This window comes from Oreochromis aureus, linkage group 10 (genome assembly GCF_013358895.1).
Source record: "Oreochromis aureus strain Israel breed Guangdong linkage group 10, ZZ_aureus, whole genome shotgun sequence".
Lineage (NCBI taxonomy): Eukaryota > Metazoa > Chordata > Actinopteri > Cichliformes > Cichlidae > Oreochromis > Oreochromis aureus.
In genome coordinates, this window is record NC_052951.1 from 34,547,377 (window position 1) to 34,568,977 (window position 21,601).

Sequence of the window (21,601 nt, forward strand, 5' to 3'; positions counted from 1 at the left end):
TCTACCACTCAGTAAAGCTCAGCAGTTGACACCTCTCTCCATACTTGAAAGGGATGTAAACAGACTCTCTAAGACACAGGACCCCCACGCAAAGCAGCTGGGCCAAACTGGGTGCCTCCATCCACCCTGAAGCGCTGTGCTGATCAGTTGTCTACAGTGTTCACTGACACCCTCAACAACTCACTGGAGACACGTCATGAGTCTTAATGTCTGGAGAGACGCACGAGCATACCGCAAGCAACTAAAAATCTTCCTATGCAAAGAGAGTCACAGCCTGTGGTCCTCGCACTCTGGAAACACTTGGCTGACCTTGACGTGATTTGAACACGCAACCTTCTGATCTGGAGTCAGACGCGCTACCATTGCGCCACAAGGTCCCACAAAGCGCTGCCTCTCTCTGAAACATCTGAAAATCTCTGCAAAGCCAGTCCGTCTTCTTTCCACACAAGCAATTTTTCAGCAACTTGTTCAACTTGTGAATGCAAAGAAGTTGTGTCAAAGACGCATGTCATTTCAAACCATGCATGTCAACACGCACACATAGAATCTCCACTTATACTTGAAAGGTTCTCCTCTTTGAGAGAAGAGTACAAATCCAGGTGCGAAGTGCGCTTGCAGTAGTCAATCAAAAGCCGAACAAAGTGTCTGTCATTCAGTGCTCGCGCTCTGATCAGCTTTGCCGGCCAGCTAGACGAATTCTTAACAATGGATATTTGTTACTGATGCTTGTCAGAGAAAGACAAAGTCTTTGGACAGTGTCTAACAACAAAAGACCTTACTCTGACACACACCTGAGAAGTGATTGCTCAGTAGGGAGTGCTTTTGTACGTGATGATCTCCAGTCTCCAACAGAACCTGCTCTGGAGAGGCTCCTTGCGCCGTCTGCACCAAAATGCTATATATGAGGTAGGAGACCAGTTCTGTCAGCCTTGAATGAAATCTTACCTGACTAAAAGACCTTACAGTTCACACACAACACAATCAATGGTCTCTTCAACGACTGTTAATGGTATTTACCAGAGAAGTGACTTCTGAGTAGGGAGTGGTCTGGTATGTGATGATCTCTAAAAGGACCTGCGCTGTTGGAGCAGGCGTCTCTCACCATGCTCCAAAAGGTGTAGGTGAGCTGAGGGAGCTGTGATGGCCGAGAGGTTAAGGCGTTGGATTTGAAATCCAATGGGGGCCCAGCGCAGGTTCAAACCCTGCTCACAGCGAAAGTCCATTTCGCCAGCGTTCCTTTGACAAAGTAAAGGTTGCAATTAGGCGGAGGAGCTCATATTCAAAAGTTGCAACGGTGTCTTGGGCGCTGAGTGACTGACAGTTTTCAATCACCAGTTCAAACCACTGTACTTAAATACTAATCAGTCCAGTACAAAATTTACATGTCTCCAAGTAGAGTCCCTCTTCTTCTCTCCAGGCTTTATAAACAATAATGGTCGGAGATGTCGATCAGTGGTATGTGCACAAAGTTTGAATCAGATATTAATACATCAAAATTGTTGCAGGGGGCTACTTGTTATCACTGCTATAGAAAGGCTAAAATGCCAAATCTTTACCTCTTAATCTTTTCCGCTACGTTTGTTTCAGTTAGGCGACAGTACCTGGGTCCCTGGTCTCCCGGCAAACAGAGCTAGCCATTTGGGTACACCCAAAGCAACACCGTGGTCCAACCGTTTACCATCACTTTAGCAGCAGGTACACCATTGCCTCCATTGTTGTGTTTGTATTAGAAACAAGTCATCTCACGCTGTTAAGCTCACAAAGTGAATGGGCTTTGAAGCAGATGTGCGGTACAGGTTAGAGTAACTAGGATTTGGTTCTTAGTCAGGCAACTTCTGGGTTCAGTCTGTTTTGTCCAGTTTTATGAAGGTAAATGGCTCCTTCCTGGTAACCTATCCCAGACTTGTAAGGACGCCTTTCTGAGCACAGTTGTTCAGTACCTCGTGAAAACAGACGCGCCTAGCAGAGGATGGTTTCGATCCATCGACCTCTGGGTTATGGGCCCAGCACGCTTCGCTGCGCCACTCTGCTCCACACGTGCTGTCAGACTAGCGCTGCTTAAAAGTGGGCCTTGAATAACATCTTGCATGAACAAACAGGGAATTCTGAAAGTGGACAGCACCCGCTTGATTATTGTCTTTTATAAATCTTTGTCACCTCGGCGTTTAATGCTTCAGAGCTTCTTGGACTGCTTGTCAGATCTCGTAGTGTGCCCAACAGATTTTAAGCTAGGGTCACCCAACCATTTCCTCGTTAGCTGCTAACTCTTAAGAATCCCTGAGGTCATTGTGTGAGTCACTGGGTCGCATAGTCACGTATACGCTTAGAAGTGAAAGCACTGACACTTGGGGTTGCATATCTTTACTTGAAATAAACCCATGAAGTCTCTTCTCTGAACCTTATTTTACCTCATGTTAAGCATAATCGACGTTCTGATTCACAAACACACTCTGCTGATGCACTTCGATGCTCTTAACCCTTCCCGCTGATTGTCAATGGTGGTTCTTATCGGTAGAGATGTAATACCGTTTGTAATCACAAGCACCGCAATTAGACATGAAATCTGAATGTATCCAACACAGCGGACACAGTGACATTGTCCACAGTGAAAACTATCCTGGATATGATGAGTTTGCTTCAGAGAGCCGAGCCCAGCTCTGAAGCTGCCTTTACATTTCATTATCATTCAAAACTATTTGTTTGCTCAAAATGAAAAACTTATACTCGTTATTTGAAGGTTTTTTCGTTAGAAAACTTTTGTGAGTTTCTCTTTGGTGCAGTCTTTACTTCTTTCAACTATGTGTTTACATGTATCTCATGGCATTGTTCTCTGTATACCTGCAGCATGCGGTGTTTTGTTTGCCATTTTGATTCAGTTCCATTTACAGAGGCCCTCTAATTCCTTCACGATTCACACCTATCCAATGTATTCACACCTGTTGCTTTCAGAAAACAATGGAACGGTCCAGCTGGCCCGGCCCCCCACCCCAGACGGTCAACACTTGCGGCTCCCCATCACCTCTACCACTCAGTAAAGCTCAGCAGTTGACACCTCTCTCCATACTTGAAAGGGATGTAAACAGACTCTCTAAGACACAGGACCCACGCAAAGCAGCTGGGCCAAACTGGGTGCCTCCATCCACCCTGAAGCGCTGTGCTGATCAGTTGTCTACAGTGTTCACTGACACCCTCAACAACTCACTGGAGACACGTCATGAGTCTTAATGTCTGGAGAGACTTGCGAGCATACCGCAAGCAACTAAAAATCTTCCTATGCAAAGAGAGTCACAGCCTGTGGTCCTCGCACTCTGGAAACACTTGGCTGACCTTGGCGTGATTTGAACACGCAACCTTCTGATCTGGAGTCAGACGCGCTACCATTGCGCCACAAGGTCCCACAAAGCGCTGCCTCTCTCTGAAACATCTGAAAATCTCTGCAAAGCCAGTCCGTCTTCTTTCCACACAAGCAATTTTTCAGCAACTTGTTCAACTTGTGAATGCAAAGAAGTTGTGTCAAAGACGCATGTCATTTCAAACCATGCATGTCAACACGCACACATAGAATCTCCACTTATACTTGAAAGGTTCTCCTCTTTGAGGGAAGAGTACAAATCCAGGTGTGAAGTGCGCTTGCAGTAGTCAATCAAAAGCCGAACAAAGTGTCTGTCATTCAGTGCTCGCGCTCTGATCAGCTTTGCCGGCCAGCTAGACAATTCTTAACAATGGATATTTGTTACTGATGCTTGTCAGAGAAAGACAAAGTCTTTGGACAGTGTCTAACAACAAAAGACCTTACTCTGACACACACCTGAGAAGTGATTGCTCAGTAGGGAGTGCTTTTATGCGTGATGATCTCCAGTCTCCAACAGAACCTGCTCTGGAGAGGCTCCTTGCGCCGTCTGCACCAAAATGCTATATATGAGGTAGGAGACCAGTTCTGTCAGCCTTGAATGAAATCTTACCTGACTAAAAGACCTTACAGTTCACACACAACACAATCAATGGTCTCTTCAACGACTGTTAATGGTATTTACCAGAGAAGTGACTTCTGAGTAGGGAGTGGTCTGGTATGTGATGATCTCTAAAAGGACCTGCGCTGTTGGAGCAGGCGTCTCTCACCATGCTCCAAAAGGTGTAGGTGAGCTGAGGGAGCTGTGATGGCCGAGAGGTTAAGGCGTTGGATTTGAAATCCAATGGGGGGTCCCCGCGCAGGTTCAAACCCTGCTCACAGCGAAAGTCCATTTCGCCAGCGTTCCTTTTGACAAAGTAAAGGTTGCAATTAGGCGGAGGAGCTCATATTCAAAAGTTGCAACGGTGTCTTGGGCGCTGAGTGACTGACAGTTTTCAATCACCAGTTCAAACCACTGTACTTAAATACTAATCAGTCCAGTACAAAATTTACATGTCTCCAAGTAGAGTCCTCTTCTTCTCTCCAGGCTTTATAAACAATAATGGTCGGAGATGTCGATCAGTGGTATGTGCACAAAGTTTGAATCAGATATTAATACATCAAAATTGTTGCAGGGGCTACTTGTTATCACTGCTATAGAAAGGCTAAAATGCCAAATCTTTACCTCTTAATCTTTTCCGGCCACGTTTGTTTTTCAGTTAGGCGACAGTACCTGGGTCCCTGGTCTCCCGGCAAACAGAGCTAGCCATTTGGTACACCAAAAGCAACACCGTGGTCCAACCGTTTACCATCACTTTAGCAGCAGGTACACCATTGCCTCCATTGTTGTGTTTGTATTAGAAACAAGTCATCTCACGCTGTTAAGCTCACAAAGTGAATGGGCTTTGAAGCAGATGTGCGGTACAGGTTAGAGTAACTAGGATTTGGTTCTTAGTCAGGCAACTTCTGGGTTCAGTCTGTTTTGTCCAGTTTTATGAAGGTAAATGGCTCCTTCCTGGTAACCTATCCCAGACTTGTAAGGGACGCCTTTCTGAGCACAGTTGTTCAGTACCTCGTGAAAACAGGCGCGCCTAGCAGAGGATGGTTTCGATCCATCGACCTCTGGGTTATGGGCCCAGCACGCTTCCGCTGCGCCACTCTGCTCCACACGTGCTGTCAGACTAGCGCTGCTTAAAAGTGGGCCTTGAATAACATCTTGCATGAACAAACAGGGAATTCTGAAAGTGGACAGCACCCGCTTGATTATTGTCTTTTATAAATCTTTGTCACCTCGGCGTTTAATGCTTCAGAGCTTCTTGGACTGCTTGTCAGATCTCGTAATGTGCCCAACAGATTTTAAGCTAGGGTCACCCAACCATTTCCTCGTTAGCTGCTAACTCTTAAGAATCCCTGAGGTCATTGTGTGAGTCACTGGGTCGCATAGTCACGTATACGCTTAGAAGTGAAAGCACTGACACTTGGGGTTGCATATCTTTACTTCGGAAATAAACCCATGAAGTCTCTTCTCTGAACCTTATTTTACCTCATGTTAAGCATAATCGACGTTCTGATTCACAAACACACTCTGCTGATGCACTTGATGCTCTTAACCCTTCCCGCTGATTGTCAATGGTGGTTCTTATCGGTAGAGATGTAATACCGTTTGTAATCACAAGCACCGCAATTAGACATGAAATCTGAATGTATCCAACACAGCGGACACAGTGACATTGTCCACAGTGAAAAACTATCCTGGATATGATGAGTTTGCTTCAGAGAGCCGAGCCCAGCTCTGAAGCTGCCTTTACATTTCATTATCATTCAAAACTATTTGTTTGCTCAAAATGAAAAACTTATACTCGTTATTTGAAGGTTTTTTCGTTAGAAAACTTTTGTGAGTTTCTCTTTGGTGCAGTCTTTACTTCTTTCAACTATGTGTTTACATGTATCTCATGGCATTGTTCTCTGTATACCTGCAGCATGCGGTGTTTTGTTTGCCATTTTGATTCAGTTCCATTTACAGAGGCCCTCTAATTTCGCTACGATTCACACCTATCCAATGTATTCACACCTGTTGCTTTCAGAAAACAATGGAACGGTCCAGCTGGCCCGGCCCCCCACCCCAGACGGTCAACACTTGCGGCTCCCCATCACCTCTACCACTCAGTAAAGCTCAGCAGTTGACACCTCTCTCCATACTTGAAAGGGATGTAAACAGACTCTCTAAGACACAGGACCCACGCAAAGCAGCTGGGCCAAACTGGGTGCCTCCATCCACCCTGAAGCGCTGTGCTGATCAGTTGTCTACAGTGTTCACTGACACCTCAACAACTCACTGGAGACACGTCATGAGTCATGGGCCTTAATGTCTGGAGAGGCGCACGAGCATACCGCAAGCAACTAAAAATCTTCCTATGCAAAGAGAGTCACAGCCTGTGGTCCTCGCACTCTGGAAACACTTGGCTGACCTTGGCGTGATTTGAACACGCAACCTTCTGATCTGGAGTCAGACGCGCTACCATTGCGCCACAAGGTCCCCAAAGCGCTGCCTCTCTCCGAAACATCTGAAAATCTCTGCAAAGCCAGTCCGTCTTCTTTCCACACAAGCAATTTTTCAGCAACTTGTTCAACTTGTGAATGCAAAGAAGTTGTGTCAAAACGCATGTCATTTCAAACCATGCATGTCAACACGCACACATAGAATCTCCACTTATACTTGAAAGGTTCTCCTCTTTGAGAGAAGAGTACAAATCCAGGTGTGAAGTGCGCTTGCAGTAGTCAATCAAAAGCCGAACAAAGTGTCTGTCATTCAGTGCTCGCGCTCTGATCAGCTTTGCCGGCCAGCTAGGCAATTCTTAACAATGGATATTTGTTACTGATGCTTGTCAGAGAAAGACAAAGTCTTTGGACAGTGTCTAACAACAAAAGACCTTACTCTGACACACACCTGAGAAGTGATTGCTCAGTAGGGAGTGCTTTTGTGCGTGATGATCTCCAGTCTCCAACAGAACCTGCTCTGAGAGGCTCCTTGCGCCGTCTGCACCAAAATGCTATATATGAGGTAGGAGACCAGTTCTGTCAGCCTTGAATGAAATCTTACCTGACTAAAAGACCTTACAGTTCACACACAACACAGTCAATGGTCTCTTCAACGACTGTTAATGGTATTTACCAGAGAAGTGACTTCTGAGTAGGGAGTGGTCTGGTATGTGATGATCTCTAAAAGGACCTGCGCTGTTGGAGCAGGCGTCTCTCACCATGCTCCAAAAGGTGTAGGTGAGCTGAGGGAGCTGTGATGGCCGAGAGGTTAAGGCGTTGGATTTGAAATCAATGGGGGCTCCCAGCGCAGGTTCAAACCCTGCTCACAGCGAAAGTCCATTTCGCCAGCGTTCCTTTGACAAAGTAAAGGTTGCAATTAGGCGGAGGAGCTCATATTCAAAAGTTGCAACGGTGTCTTGGGCGCTGAGTGACTGACAGTTTTCAATCACCAGTTCAAACCACTGTACTTAAATACTAATCAGTCCAGTACAAAATTTACATGTCTCCAAGTAGAGTCCCTCTTCTTCTCTCCAGGCTTTATAAACAATAATGGTCGGAGATGTCGATCAGTGGTATGTGCACAAAGTTTGAATCAGATATTAATACATCAAAATTGTTGCAGGGGCTACTTGTTATCACTGCTATAGAAAGGCTAAAATGCCAAATCTTTACCTCTTAATCTTTTCCGGCTACGTTTGTTTTCAGTTAGGCGACAGTACCTGGGTCCCTGGTCTCCCGGCAAACAGAGCTAGCCATTTGGGTACACCCAAAGCAACACCGTGGTCCAACCGTTTACCATCACTTTAGCAGCAGGTACACCATTGCCTCCATTGTTGTGTTTGTATTAGAAACAAGTCATCTCACGCTGTTAAGCTCACAAAGTGAATGGGCTTTGAAGCAGATGTGCGGTACAGGTTAGAGTAACTAGGATTTGGTTCTTAGTCAGGCAACTTCTGGGTTCAGTCTGTTTTGTCCAGTTTTATGAAGGTAAATGGCTCCTTCCTGGTAACCTATCCCAGACTTGTAAGGGCGCCTTTCTGAGCACAGTTGTTCAGTACCTCGTGAAAACAGACAGCGCCTAGCAGAGGATGGTTTCGATCCATCGACCTCTGGGTTATGGGCCCAGCACGCTTCGCTGCGCCACTCTGCTCCACACGTGCTGTCAGACTAGCGCTGCTTAAAAGTGGGCCTTGAATAACATCTTGCATGAACAAACAGGGAATTCTGAAAGTGGACAGCACCCGCTTGATTATTGTCTTTTATAAATCTTTGTCACCTCGGCGTTTAATGCTTCAGAGCTTCTTGGACTGCTTGTCAGATCTCGTAATGTGCCCAACAGATTTTAAGCTAGGGTCACCCAACCATTTCCTCGTTAGCTGCTAACTCTTAAGAATCCCTGAGGTCATTGTGTGAGTCACTGGGTCGCATAGTCACGTATACGCTTAGAAGTGAAAGCACTGACACTTGGGGTTGCATATCTTTACTTGGAAATAAACCCATGAAGTCTCTTCTCTGAACCTTATTTTACCTCATGTTAAGCATAATCGGCGTTCTGATTCACAAACACACTCTGCTGATGCACTTGATGCTCTTAACCTTTCCGCTGATTGTCAATGGTGGTTCTTATCGGTAGAGATGTAATACCGTTTGTAATCACAAGCACCGCAATTAGACATGAAATCTGAATGTATCCAACACAGCGGACACAGTGACATTGTCCACAGTGAAAAACTATCCTGGATATGATGAGTTTGCTTCAGAGAGCCGAGCCCAGCTCTGAAGCTGCCTTTACATTTCATTATCATTCAAAACTATTTGTTTGCTCAAAATGAAAAACTTATACTCGTTATTTGAAGGTTTTTTCGTTAGAAAACTTTTGTGAGTTTCTCTTTGGTGCAGTCTTTACTTCTTTCAACTATGTGTTTACATGTATCTCATGGCATTGTTCTCTGTATACCTGCAGCATGCGGTGTTTTGTTTGCCATTTTGATTCAGTTCCATTTACAGAGGCCCTCTAATTCCGCTTCTGATTCACACCTATCCAATGTATTCACACCTGTTGCTTTCAGAAAACAATGGAGCGGTCCAGCTGGCCCGGCCCCCCACCCCAGACGGTCAACACTTGCGGCTCCCCATCACCTCTACCACTCAGTAAAGCTCAGCAGTTGACACCTCTCTCCATACTTGAAAGGGATGTAAACAGACTCTCTAAGACACAGGACCCACGCAAAGCAGCTGGGCCAAACTGGGTGCCTCCATCCACCCTGAAGCGCTGTGCTGATCAGTTGTCTACAGTGTTCACTGACACCCTCAACAACTCACTGGAGACACGTCATGAGTCATGGGCCTTAATGTCTGGAGAGGCATGCGAGCATACCGCAAGCAACTAAAAATCTTCCTATGCAAAGAGAGTCACAGCCTGTGGTCCTCGCACTCTGGAAACACTTGGCTGACCTTGGCGTGATTTGAACACGCAACCTTCTGATCTGGAGTCAGGCCGCGCTACCATTGCGCCACAAGGTCCCCAAAGCGCTGCCTCTCTCCGAAACATCTGAAAATCTCTGCAAAGCCAGTCCGTCTTCTTTCCACACAAGCAATTTTTCAGCAACTTGTTCAACTTGTGAATGCAAAGAAGTTGTGTCAAAGACGCATGTCATTTCAAACCATGCATGTCAACACGCACACATAGAATCTCCACTTATACTTGAAAGGTTCTCCTCTTTGAGAGAAGAGTACAAATCCAGGTCTTGAAGTGCGCTTGCAGTAGTCAATCAAAAGCCGAACAAAGTGTCTGTCATTCAGTGCTCGCGCTCTGATCAGCTTTGCCGACCAGCTAGGCGAATTCTTAACAATGGATATTTGTTACTGATGCTTGTCAGAGAAAGACAAAGTCTTTGGACAGTGTCTAACAACAAAAGACCTTACTCTGACACACACCTGAGAAGTGATTGCTCAGTAGGGAGTGCTTTTGTACGTGATGATCTCCAGTCTCCAACAGAACCTGCTCTGGAGAGGCTCCTTGCGCCGTCTGCACCAAAATGCTATATATGAGGTAGGAGACCAGTTCTGTCAGCCTTGAATGAAATCTTACCTGACTAAAAGACCTTACAGTTCACACACAACACAGTCAATGGTCTCTTCAACGACTGTTAATGGTATTTACCAGAGAAGTGACTTCTGAGTAGGGAGTGGTCTGGTATGTGATGATCTCTAAAAGGACCTGCGCTGTTGGAGCAGGCGTCTCTCACCATGCTCCAAAAGGTGTAGGTGAGCTGAGGGAGCTGTGATGGCCGAGAGGTTAAGGCGTTGGATTTGAAATCAATGGGGGCTCCCAGCGCAGGTTCAAACCCTGCTCACAGCGAAAGTCCATTTCGCCAGCGTTCCTTTGACAAAGTAAAGGTTGCAATTAGGCGGAGGAGCTCATATTCAAAAGTTGCAGCGGTGTCTTGGGCGCTGAGTGACTGACAGTTTTCAATCACCAGTTCAAACCACTGTACTTAAATACTAATCAGTCCAGTACAAAATTTACATGTCTCCAAGTAGAGTCCCTCTTCTTCTCTCCAGGCTTTATAAACAATAATGGTCGGAGATGTCGATCAGTGGTATGTGCACAAAGTTTGAATCAGATATTAATACATCAAAATTGTTGCAGGGGCTACTTGTTATCACTGCTATAGAAAGGCTAAAATGCCAAATCTTTACCTCTTAATCTTTTCCGGCTACGTTTGTTTTTCAGTTAGGCGACAGTACCTGGGTCCCTGGTCTCCCGGCAAACAGAGCTAGCCATTTGGGTACACCCAAAGCAACACCGTGGTCCAACCGTTTACCATCACTTTAGCAGCAGGTACACCATTGCCTCCATTGTTGTGTTTGTATTAGAAACAAGTCATCTCACGCTGTTAAGCTCACAAAGTGAATGGGCTTTGAAGCAGATGTGCGGTACAGGTTAGAGTAACTAGGATTTGGTTCTTAGTCAGGCAACTTCTGGGTTCAGTCTGTTTTGTCCAGTTTTATGAAGGTAAATGGCTCCTTCCTGGTAACCTATCCCAGACTTGTAAGGGCGCCTTTCTGAGCACAGTTGTTCAGTACCTCGTGAAAACAGGCGCGCCTAGCAGAGGATGGTTTCGATCCATCGACCTCTGGGTTATGGGCCCATGCGCTTCCGCTGCGCCACTCTGCTCCACACGTGCTGTCAGACTAGCGCTGCTTAAAAGTGGGCCTTGAATAACATCTTGCATGAACAAACAGGGAATTCTGAAAGTGGACAGCACCCGCTTGATTATTGTCTTTTATAAATCTTTGTCACCTCGGCGTTTAATGCTTCAGAGCTTCTTGGACTGCTTGTCAGATCTAGGTGTGTGTGCCCAACAGATTTTAAGCTAGGGTCACCCAACCATTTCCTCGTTAGCTGCTAACTCTTAAGAATCCCTGAGGTCATTGTGTGAGTCACTGGGTCGCATAGTCACGTATCACGCTTAGAAGTGAAAGCACTGACACTTGGGGTTGCATATCTTTACTTGGAAATAAACCCATGAAGTCTCTTCTCTGAACCTTATTTTACCTCATGTTAAGCATAATCGACGTTCTGATTCACAAACACACTCTGCTGATGCACTTGATGCTCTTAACCCTTCCCGCTGATTGTCAATGGTGGTTCTTATCGGTAGAGATGTAATACCGTTTTGTAATCACAAGCACCGCAATTAGACATGAAATCTGAATGTATCCAACACAGCGGACACAGTGACATTGTCCACAGTGAAAAACTATCCTGGATATGATGAGTTTGCTTCAGAGAGCCGAGCCCAGCTCTGAAGCTGCCTTTACATTCATTATCATTCAAAACTATTTGTTTGCTCAAAATGAAAAACTTATACTCGTTATTTGAAGGTTTTTTCGTTAGAAAACTTTTGTGAGTTTCTCTTTGGTGCAGTCTTTACTTCTTTCAACTATGTGTTTACATGTATCTCATGGCATTGTTCTCTGTATACCTGCAGCATGCGGTGTTTTGTTTGCCATTTTGATTCAGTTCCATTTACAGAGGCCCTCTAATTCCGCTTCGATTCACACCTATCCAATGTATTCACACCTGTTGCTTTCAGAAAACAATGGAGCGGTCCAGCTGGCCCGGCCCCCACCCCAGACGGTCAACACTTGCGGCTCCCCATCACCTCTACCACTCAGTAAAGCTCAGCAGTTGACACCTCTCTCCATACTTGAAAGGGATGTAAACAGACTCTCTAAGACACAGGACCCACGCAAAGCAGCTGGGCCAAACTGGGTGCCTCCATCCACCCTGAAGCGCTGTGCTGATCAGTTGTCTACAGTGTTCACTGACACCCTCAACAACTCACTGGAGACACGTCATGAGTCATGGGCCTTAATGTCTGGAGGCACGCACGAGCATACCGCAAGCAACTAAAAATCTTCCTATGCAAAGAGAGTCACAGCCTGTGGTCCTCGCACTCTGGAAACACTTGGCTGACCTTGGCGTGATTTGAACACGCAACCTTCTGATCTGGAGTCAGGCGCTACCATTGCGCCACAAGGTCCCCAAAGCGCTGCCTCTCTCCGAAACATCTGAAAATCTCTGCAAAGCCAGTCCGTCTTCTTTCCACACAAGCAATTTTTCAGCAACTTGTTCAACTTGTGAATGCAAAAAGTTGTGTCAAAGACGCATGTCATTTCAAACCATGCATGTCAACACGCACACATAGAATCTCCACTTATACTTGAAAGGTTCTCCTCTTTGAGAGAAGAGTACAAATCCAGGTGCGAAGTGCGCTTGCAGTAGTCAATCAAAAGCCGAACAAAGTGTCTGTCATTCAGTGCTCGCGCTCTGATCAGCTTTGCCGGCCAGCTAGGCAATTCTTAACAATGGATATTTGTTACTGATGCTTGTCAGAGAAAGACAAAGTCTTTGGACAGTGTCTAACAACAAAAGACCTTACTCTGACACACACCTGAGAAGTGATTGCTCAGTAGGGAGTGCTTTTATGCGTGATGATCTCCAGTCTCCAACAGAACCTGCTCTGAGAGGCTCCTTGCGCCGTCTGCACCAAAATGCTATATATGAGGTAGGAGACCAGTTCTGTCAGCCTTGAATGAAATCTTACCTGACTAAAAGACCTTACAGTTCACACACAACACAATCAATGGTCTCTTCAACGACTGTTAATGGTATTTACCAGAGAAGTGACTTCTGAGTAGGGAGTGGTCTGGTATGTGATGATCTCTAAAAGGACCTGCGCTGTTGGAGCAGGCGTCTCTCACCATGCTCCAAAAGGTGTAGGTGAGCTGAGGGAGCTGTGATGGCCGAGAGGTTAAGGCGTTGGATTTGAAATCCAATGGGGGCTCCCAGCGCAGGTTCAAACCCTGCTCACAGCGAAAGTCCATTTCGCCAGCGTTCCTTTGACAAAGTAAAGGTTGCAATTAGGCGGAGGAGCTCATATTCAAAAGTTGCAGCGGTGTCTTGGGCGCTGAGTGACTGACAGTTTTCAATCACCAGTTCAAACCACTGTACTTAAATACTAATCAGTCCAGTACAAAATTTACATGTCTCCAAGTAGAGTCCCTCTTCTTCTCTCCAGGCTTTATAAACAATAATGGTCGGAGATGTCGATCAGTGGTATGTGCACAAAGTTTGAATCAGATATTAATACATCAAAATTGTTGCAGGGGCTACTTGTTATCACTGCTATAGAAAGGCTAAAATGCCAAATCTTTACCTCTTAATCTTTTCCGGCTACGTTTGTTTTTCAGTTAGGCGACAGTACCTGGGTCCCTGGTCTCCCGGCAAACAGAGCTAGCCATTTGGGTACACCCAAAGCAACACCGTGGTCCAACCGTTTACCATCACTTTAGCAGCAGGTACACCATTGCCTCCATTGTTGTGTTTGTATTAGAAACAAGTCATCTCACGCTGTTAAGCTCACAAAGTGAATGGGCTTTGAAGCAGATGTGCGGTACAGGTTAGAGTAACTAGGATTTGGTTCTTAGTCAGGCAACTTCTGGGTTCAGTCTGTTTTGTCCAGTTTTATGAAGGTAAATGGCTCCTTCCTGGTAACCTATCCCAGACTTGTAAGGGCGCCTTTCTGAGCACAGTTGTTCAGTACCTCGTGAAAACAGGCGCGCCTAGCAGAGGATGGTTTCGATCCATCGACCTCTGGGTTATGGGCCCAGCATGCGCTTCCGCTGCGCCACTCTGCTCCACACGTGCTGTCAGACTAGCGCTGCTTAAAAGTGGGCCTTGAATAACATCTTGCATGAACAAACAGGGAATTCTGAAAGTGGACAGCACCCGCTTGATTATTGTCTTTTATAAATCTTTGTCACCTCGGCGTTTAATGCTTCAGAGCTTCTTGGACTGCTTGTCAGATCTCGTGTGTGCCCAACAGATTTTAAGCTAGGGTCACCCAACCATTTCCTCGTTAGCTGCTAACTCTTAAGAATCCCTGAGGTCATTGTGTGAGTCACTGGGTCGCATAGTCACGTATACGCTTAGAAGTGAAAGCACTGACACTTGGGGTTGCATATCTTTACTCGGAAATAAACCCATGAAGTCTCTTCTCTGAACCTTATTTTACCTCATGTTAAGCATAATCGACGTTCTGATTCACAAACACACTCTGCTGATGCACTTGATGCTCTTAACCCTTCCGCTGATTGTCAATGGTGGTTCTTATCGGTAGAGATGTAATACCGTTTGTAATCACAAGCACCGCAATTAGACATGAAATCTGAATGTATCCAACACAGCGGACACAGTGACATTGTCCACAGTGAAAAACTATCCTGGATATGATGAGTTTGCTTCAGAGAGCCGAGCCCAGCTCTGAAGCTGCCTTTACATTCATTATCATTCAAAACTATTTGTTTGCTCAAAATGAAAAACTTATACTCGTTATTTGAAGTTTTTTTTCGTTAGAAAACTTTTGTGAGTTTCTCTTTGGTGCAGTCTTTACTTCTTTCAACTATGTGTTTACATGTATCTCATGGCATTGTTCTCTGTATACCTGCAGCATGCGGTGTTTTGTTTGCCATTTTGATTCAGTTCCATTTACAGAGGCCCTCTAATTCCGCTCTCGATTCACACCTATCCAATGTATTCACACCTGTTGCTTTCAGAAAACAATGGAGCGGTCCAGCTGGCCCGGCCCCCCACCCCAGACGGTCAACACTTGCGGCTCCCCATCACCTCTTGTAAAAAATATACTTGAAAGGGATGTAAACAGACTCTCTAAGACACAGGACCCACGCCAAAGCAGCTGGGCCAAACTGGGTGCCTCCATCCACCCTGAAGCGCTGTGCTGATCAGTTGTCTACAGTGTTCACTGACACCCTCAACAACTCACTGGAGACACGTCATGAGTCATGGGCCTTAATGTCTGGAGAGGCGCATGCGAGCATACCGCAAGCAACTAAAAATCTTCCTATGCAAAGAGAGTCACAGCCTGTGGTCCTCGCACTCTGGAAACACTTGGCTGACCTTGGCGTGATTTGAACACGCAACCTTCTGATCTGGAGTCAGGCGCGCTACCATTGCGCCACAAGGTCCCCAAAGCGCTGCTCTCTCCGAAACATCTGAAAATCTCTGCAAAGCCAGTCCGTCTTCTTTCCACACAAGCAATTTTTCAGCAACTTGTTCAACTTGTGAATGCAAAGAAGTTGTGTCAAAGACGCATGTCATTTCAAACCATGCATGTCAACACGCACACATAGAATCTCCACTTATACTTGAAAGGTTCTCCTCTTTGAGAGAAGAGTACAAATCCAGGTGTGAAGTGCGCTTGCAGTAGTCAATCAAAAGCCGAACAAAGTGTCTGTCATTCAGTGCTCGCGCTCTGATCAGCTTTGCCGACCAGCTAGGCAATTCTTAACAATGGATATTTGTTACTGATGCTTGTCAGAGAAAGACAAAGTCTTTGGACAGTGTCTAACAACAAAAGACCTTACTCTGACACACACCTGAGAAGTGATTGCTCAGTAGGGAGTGCTTTTGTGCGTGATGATCTCCAGTCTCCAACAGAACCTGCTCTGAGAGGCTCCTTGCGCCGTCTGCACCAAAATGCTATATATGAGGTAGGAGACCAGTTCTGTCAGCCTTGAATGAAATCTTACCTGACTAAAAGACCTTACAGTTCACACACAACACAGTCAATGGTCTCTTCAACGACTGTTAATGGTATTTACCAGAGAAGTGACTTCTGAGTAGGGAGTGGTCTGGTATGTGATGATCTCTAAAAGGACCTGCGCTGTTGGAGCAGGCGTCTCTCACCATGCTCCAAAAGGTGTAGGTGAGCTGAGGGAGCTGTGATGGCCGAGAGGTTAAGGCGTTGGATTTGAAATCCAATGGGGGCTCCCAGCGCGAGGTTCAAACCCTGCTCACAGCGAAAGTCCATTTCGCCAGCGTTCCTTTGACAAAGTAAAGGTTGCAATTAGGCGGAGGAGCTCATATTCAAAAGTTGCAGCGGTGTCTTGGGCGCTGAGTGACTGACAGTTTTCAATCACCAGTTCAAACCACTGTACTTAAATACTAATCAGTCCAGTACAAAATTTACATGTCTCCAAGTAGAGTCCCTCTTCTTCTCTCCAGGCTTTATAAACAATAATGGTCGGAGATGTCGATCAGTGGTATGTGCACAAAGTTTGAATCAGATATTAATACATCAAAATTGTTGCAGGGGGCTACTTGTTATCACTGCTATAGAAAGGCTAAAATGCCAAATCTTTACCTCTTAATCTTTTCGGCTACGTTTGTTTTTTTCAGTTAGGCGACAGTACCTGGGTCCCTGGTCTCCCGGCAAACAGAGCTAGCCATTTGGGTACACCCAAAGCAACACCGTGGTCCAACCGTTTACCATCACTTTAGCAGCAGGTACACCATTGCCTCCATTGTTGTGTTTGTATTAGAAACAAGTCATCTCACGCTGTTAAGCTCACAAAGTGAATGGGCTTTGAAGCAGATGTGCGGTACAGGTTAGAGTAACTAGGATTTGGTTCTTAGTCAGGCAACTTCTGGGTTCAGTCTGTTTTGTCCAGTTTTATGAAGGTAAATGGCTCCTTCCTGGTAACCTATCCCAGACTTGTAAGGGACGCCTTTCTGAGCACAGTTGTTCAGTACCTCGTGAAAACAGGCGCGCCTAGCAGAGGATGGTTTCGATCCATCGACCTCTGGGTTATGGGCCCAGCACGCTTCCGCTGCGCCACTCTGCTCCACACGTGCTGTCAGACTAGCGCTGCTTAAAAGTGGGCCTTGAATAACATCTTGCATGAACAAACAGGGAATTCTGAAAGTGGACAGCACCCGCTTGATTATTGTCTTTTATAAATCTTTGTCACCTCGGCGTTTAATGCTTCAGAGCTTCTTGGACTGCTTGTCAGATCTCGTGTCTTGGCCCAACAGATTTTAAGCTAGGGTCACCCAACCATTTCCTCGTTAGCTGCTAACTCTTAAGAATCCCTGAGGTCATTGTGTGAGTCACTGGGTCGCATAGTCACGTATACGCTTAGAAGTGAAAGCACTGACACTTGGGGTTGCATATCTTTACTTGGAAATAAACCCATGAAGTCTCTTCTCTGAACCTTATTTTACCTCATGTTAAGCATAATCGACGTTCTGATTCACAAACACACTCTGCTGATGCACTTGATGCTCTTAACCCTTCCGCTGATTGTCAATGGTGGTTCTTATCGGTAGAGATGTAATACCGTTTGTAATCACAAGCACCGCAATTAGACATGAAATCTGAATGTATCCAACACAGCGGACACAGTGACATTGTCCACAGTGAAAAACTATCCTGGATATGATGAGTTTGCTTCAGAGAGCCGAGCCCAGCTCTGAAGCTGCCTTTACATTTCATTATCATTCAAAACTATTTGTTTGCTCAAAATGAAAAACTTATACTCGTTATTTGAAGTTTTTTTTCGTTAGAAAACTTTTGTGAGTTTCTCTTTGGTGCAGTCTTTACTTCTTTCAACTATGTGTTTACATGTATCTCATGGCATTGTTCTCTGTATACCTGCAGCATGCGGTGTTTTGTTTGCCATTTTGATTCAGTTCCATTTACAGAGGCCCTCTAATTCGCTTCGATTCACACCTATCCAATGTATTCACACCTGTTGCTTTCAGAAAACAATGGAACGGTCCAGCTGGCCCGGCCCCCCACCCCAGACGGTCAACACTTGCGGCTCCCCCATCACCTCTTGAAATATACTTGAAAGGGATGTAAACAGACTCTCTAAGACACAGGACCCACGCAAAGCAGCTGGGCCAAACTGGGTGCCTCCATCCACCCTGAAGCGCTGTGCTGATCAGTTGTCTACAGTGTTCACTGACACCCTCAACAACTCACTGGAGACACGTCATGAGTCATGGGCCTTAATGTCTGGAGAGCGCATGCGAGCATACCGCAAGCAACTAAAAATCTTCCTATGCAAAGAGAGTCACAGCCTGTGGTCCTCGCACTCTGGAAACACTTGGCTGACCTTGGCGTGATTTGAACACGCAACCTTCTGATCTGGAGTCAGGCGCGCTACCATTGCGCCACAAGGTCCCACAAAGCGCTGCCTCTCTCTGAAACATCTGAAAATCTCTGCAAAGCCAGTCCGTCTTCTTTCCACACAAGCAATTTTTCAGCAACTTGTTCAACTTGTGAATGCAAAGAAGTTGTGTCAAAGACGCATGTCATTTCAAACCATGCATGTCAACACGCACACATAGAATCTCCACTTATACTTGAAAGGTTCTCCTCTTTGAGAGAAGAGTACAAATCCAGGTGCGAAGTGCGCTTGCAGTAGTCAATCAAAAGCCGAACAAAGTGTCTGTCATTCAGTGCTCGCGCTCTGATCAGCTTTGCCGACCAGCTAGACGAATTCTTAACAATGGATATTTGTTACTGATGCTTGTCAGAGAAAGACAAAGTCTTTGGACAGTGTCTAACAACAAAAGACCTTACTCTGACACACACCTGAGAAGTGATTGCTCAGTAGGGAGTGCTTTTGTGCGTGATGATCTCCAGTCTCCAACAGAACCTGCTCTGGAGGCTCCTTGCGCCGTCTGCACCAAAATGCTATATATGAGGTAGGAGACCAGTTCTGTCAGCCTTGAATGAAATCTTACCTGACTAAAAGACCTTACAGTTCACACACAACACAATCAATGGTCTCTTCAACGACTGTTAATGGTATTTACCAGAGAAGTGACTTCTGAGTAGGGAGTGGTCTGGTATGTGATGATCTCTAAAAGGACCTGCGCTGTTGGAGCAGGCGTCTCTCACCATGCTCCAAAAGGTGTAGGTGAGCTGAGGGAGCTGTGATGGCCGAGAGGTTAAGGCGTTGGATTTGAAATCCAATGGGGGCTCCCAGCGCAGGTTCAAACCCTGCTCACAGCGAAAGTCCATTTCGCCAGCGTTCCTTTGACAAAGTAAAGGTTGCAATTAGGCGGAGGAGCTCATATTCAAAAGTTGCAGCGGTGTCTTGGGCGCTGAGTGACTGACAGTTTTCAATCACCAGTTCAAACCACTGTACTTAAATACTAATCAGTCCAGTACAAAATTTACATGTCTCCAAGTAGAGTCCCTCTTCTTCTCTCCAGGCTTTATAAACAATAATGGTCGGAGATGTCGATCAGTGGTATGTGCACAAAGTTTGAATCAGATATTAATACATCAAAATTGTTGCAGGGCTACTTGTTATCACTGCTATAGAAAGGCTAAAATGCCAAATCTTTACCTCTTAATCTTTTCCGGCTCGTTTGTTTTCAGTTAGGCGACAGTACCTGGGTCCCTGGTCTCCCGGCAAACAGAGCTAGCCATTTGGGTACACCCAAAGCAACACCGTGGTCCAACCGTTTACCATCACTTTAGCAGCAGGTACACCATTGCCTCCATTGTTGTGTTTGTATTAGAAACAAGTCATCTCACGCTGTTAAGCTCACAAAGTGAATGGGCTTTGAAGCAGATGTGCGGTACAGGTTAGAGTAACTAGGATTTGGTTCTTAGTCAGGCAACTTCTGGGTTCAGTCTGTTTTGTCCAGTTTTATGAAGGTAAATGGCTCCTTCCTGGTAACCTATCCCAGACTTGTGGGGCGCCTTTCTGAGCACAGTTGTTCAGTACCTCGTGAAAAACAGGCGCCTAGCAGAGGATGGTTTCGATCCATCGACCTCTGGGTTATGGGCCCCATGCGCTTCCGCTGCGCCACTCTGCTCCCACGTGCTGTCAGACTAGCGCTGCTTAAAAGTGGGCCTTGAATAACATCTTGCATGAACAAACAGGGAATTCTGAAAGTGGACAGCACCCGCTTGATTATTGTCTTTTATAAATCTTTGTCACCTCGGCGTTTAATGCTTCAGAGCTTCTTGGACTGCTTGTCAGATCTGGGTATGCGACCCAACAGATTTTAAGCTAGGGTCACCCAACCATTTCCTCGTTAGCTGCTAACTCTTAAGAATCCCTGAGGTCATTGTGTGAGTCACTGGGTCGCATAGTCACGTATACGCTTAGAAGTGAAAGCACTGACACTTGGGGTTGCATATCTTTACTCGGAAATAAACCCATGAAGTCTCTTCTCTGAACCTTATTTTACCTCATGTTAAGCATAATCGACGTTCTGATTCACAAACACACTCTGCTGATGCACTTCGATGCTCTTAACCCTTCCGCTGATTGTCAATGGTGGTTCTTATCGGTAGAGATGTAATACCGTTTGTAATCACAAGCACCATAATTAGACATGAAATCTGAATGTATCCAACACAGCGGACACAGTGACATTGTCCACAGTGAAAAACTATCCTGGATATGATGAGTTTGCTTCAGAGAGCCGAGCCCAGCTCTGAAGCTGCCTTTACATTTCATTATCATTCAAAACTATTTGTTTGCTCAAAATGAAAAACTTATACTCGTTATTTGAAGGTTTTTTCGTTAGAAAACTTTTGTGAGTTTCTCTTTGGTGCAGTCTTTACTTCTTTCAACTATGTGTTTACATGTATCTCATGGCATTGTTCTCTGTATACCTGCAGCATGCGGTGTTTTGTTTGCCATTTTGATTCAGTTCCATTTACAGAGGCCCTCTAATTCCGCTACGATTCACACCTATCCAATGTATTCACACCTGTTGCTTTCAGAAAACAATGGAGCGGTCCAGCTGGCCCTGCCCCCCACCCCAGACGGTCAACACTTGCGGCTCCCCATCACCTCTACCACTCAGTAAAGCTCAGCAGTTGACACCTCTCTCCATACTTGAAAGGGATGTAAACAGACTCTCTAAGACACAGGACCCACGCAAAGCAGCTGGGCCAAACTGGGTGCCTCCATCCACCCTGAGCGCTGTGCTGATCAGTTGTCTACAGTGTTCACTGACACCCTCAACAACTCACTGGAGACACGTCATGAGTCATGGGCCTTAATGTCTGGAGAGGCATGCGAGCATACCGCAAGCAACTAAAAATCTTCCTATGCAAAGAGAGTCACAGCCTGTGGTCCTCGCACTCTGGAAACACTTGGCTGACCTTGGCGTGATTTGAACACGCAACCTTCTGATCTGGAGTCAGGCAGCGCTACCATTGCGCCACAAGGTCCCAAAGCGCTGCCTCTCTCCGAAACATCTGAAAATCTCTGCAAAGCCAGTCCGTCTTCTTTCCACACAAGCAATTTTCAGCAACTTGTTCA

General features: G+C 45.7%; 17 non-coding genes across 17 annotated transcripts; 7 read left to right on the forward strand and 10 right to left on the reverse strand.

The window, feature by feature from the left end:
• Positions 1 to 305: 305 nt before the first annotated feature.
• On the reverse strand, positions 306 to 377 carry trnaw-cca. Its single transcript has one exon. It is a non-coding gene; the product is annotated as a tRNA-Trp (tRNA).
• Positions 378 to 1,134: 757 nt separating this feature from the next.
• trnas-uga lies at positions 1,135 to 1,214 on the forward strand. The gene has a single exon. It is a non-coding gene; the product is annotated as a tRNA-Ser (tRNA).
• Positions 1,215 to 3,323: 2,109 nt separating this feature from the next.
• trnaw-cca lies at positions 3,324 to 3,395 on the reverse strand. The gene has a single exon. It is a non-coding gene; the product is annotated as a tRNA-Trp (tRNA).
• A 756-nt stretch (positions 3,396 to 4,151) lies between these two features.
• trnas-uga lies at positions 4,152 to 4,233 on the forward strand. The gene has a single exon. It is a non-coding gene; the product is annotated as a tRNA-Ser (tRNA).
• Positions 4,234 to 4,981: 748 nt separating this feature from the next.
• Positions 4,982 to 5,053, reverse strand: trnam-cau. Its single transcript has one exon. It is a non-coding gene; the product is annotated as a tRNA-Met (tRNA).
• Positions 5,054 to 6,353: 1,300 nt separating this feature from the next.
• trnaw-cca lies at positions 6,354 to 6,425 on the reverse strand. The gene has a single exon. It is a non-coding gene; the product is annotated as a tRNA-Trp (tRNA).
• Positions 6,426 to 7,178: 753 nt separating this feature from the next.
• Positions 7,179 to 7,259, forward strand: trnas-uga. The gene has a single exon. It is a non-coding gene; the product is annotated as a tRNA-Ser (tRNA).
• Positions 7,260 to 9,378: 2,119 nt separating this feature from the next.
• Positions 9,379 to 9,451, reverse strand: trnaw-cca. Its single transcript has one exon. It is a non-coding gene; the product is annotated as a tRNA-Trp (tRNA).
• Positions 9,452 to 10,208: 757 nt separating this feature from the next.
• trnas-uga lies at positions 10,209 to 10,289 on the forward strand. The gene has a single exon. It is a non-coding gene; the product is annotated as a tRNA-Ser (tRNA).
• A 2,121-nt stretch (positions 10,290 to 12,410) lies between these two features.
• Positions 12,411 to 12,480, reverse strand: trnaw-cca. The gene has a single exon. It is a non-coding gene; the product is annotated as a tRNA-Trp (tRNA).
• A 753-nt stretch (positions 12,481 to 13,233) lies between these two features.
• Positions 13,234 to 13,315, forward strand: trnas-uga. Its single transcript has one exon. It is a non-coding gene; the product is annotated as a tRNA-Ser (tRNA).
• Positions 13,316 to 15,412: 2,097 nt separating this feature from the next.
• On the reverse strand, positions 15,413 to 15,484 carry trnaw-cca. Its single transcript has one exon. It is a non-coding gene; the product is annotated as a tRNA-Trp (tRNA).
• Positions 15,485 to 16,237: 753 nt separating this feature from the next.
• Positions 16,238 to 16,320, forward strand: trnas-uga. Its single transcript has one exon. It is a non-coding gene; the product is annotated as a tRNA-Ser (tRNA).
• Positions 16,321 to 17,071: 751 nt separating this feature from the next.
• Positions 17,072 to 17,143, reverse strand: trnam-cau. Its single transcript has one exon. It is a non-coding gene; the product is annotated as a tRNA-Met (tRNA).
• Positions 17,144 to 18,414: 1,271 nt separating this feature from the next.
• On the reverse strand, positions 18,415 to 18,486 carry trnaw-cca. Its single transcript has one exon. It is a non-coding gene; the product is annotated as a tRNA-Trp (tRNA).
• Positions 18,487 to 19,241: 755 nt separating this feature from the next.
• trnas-uga lies at positions 19,242 to 19,323 on the forward strand. The gene has a single exon. It is a non-coding gene; the product is annotated as a tRNA-Ser (tRNA).
• Positions 19,324 to 21,437: 2,114 nt separating this feature from the next.
• trnaw-cca lies at positions 21,438 to 21,510 on the reverse strand. The gene has a single exon. It is a non-coding gene; the product is annotated as a tRNA-Trp (tRNA).
• Positions 21,511 to 21,601: the final 91 nt, after the last annotated feature.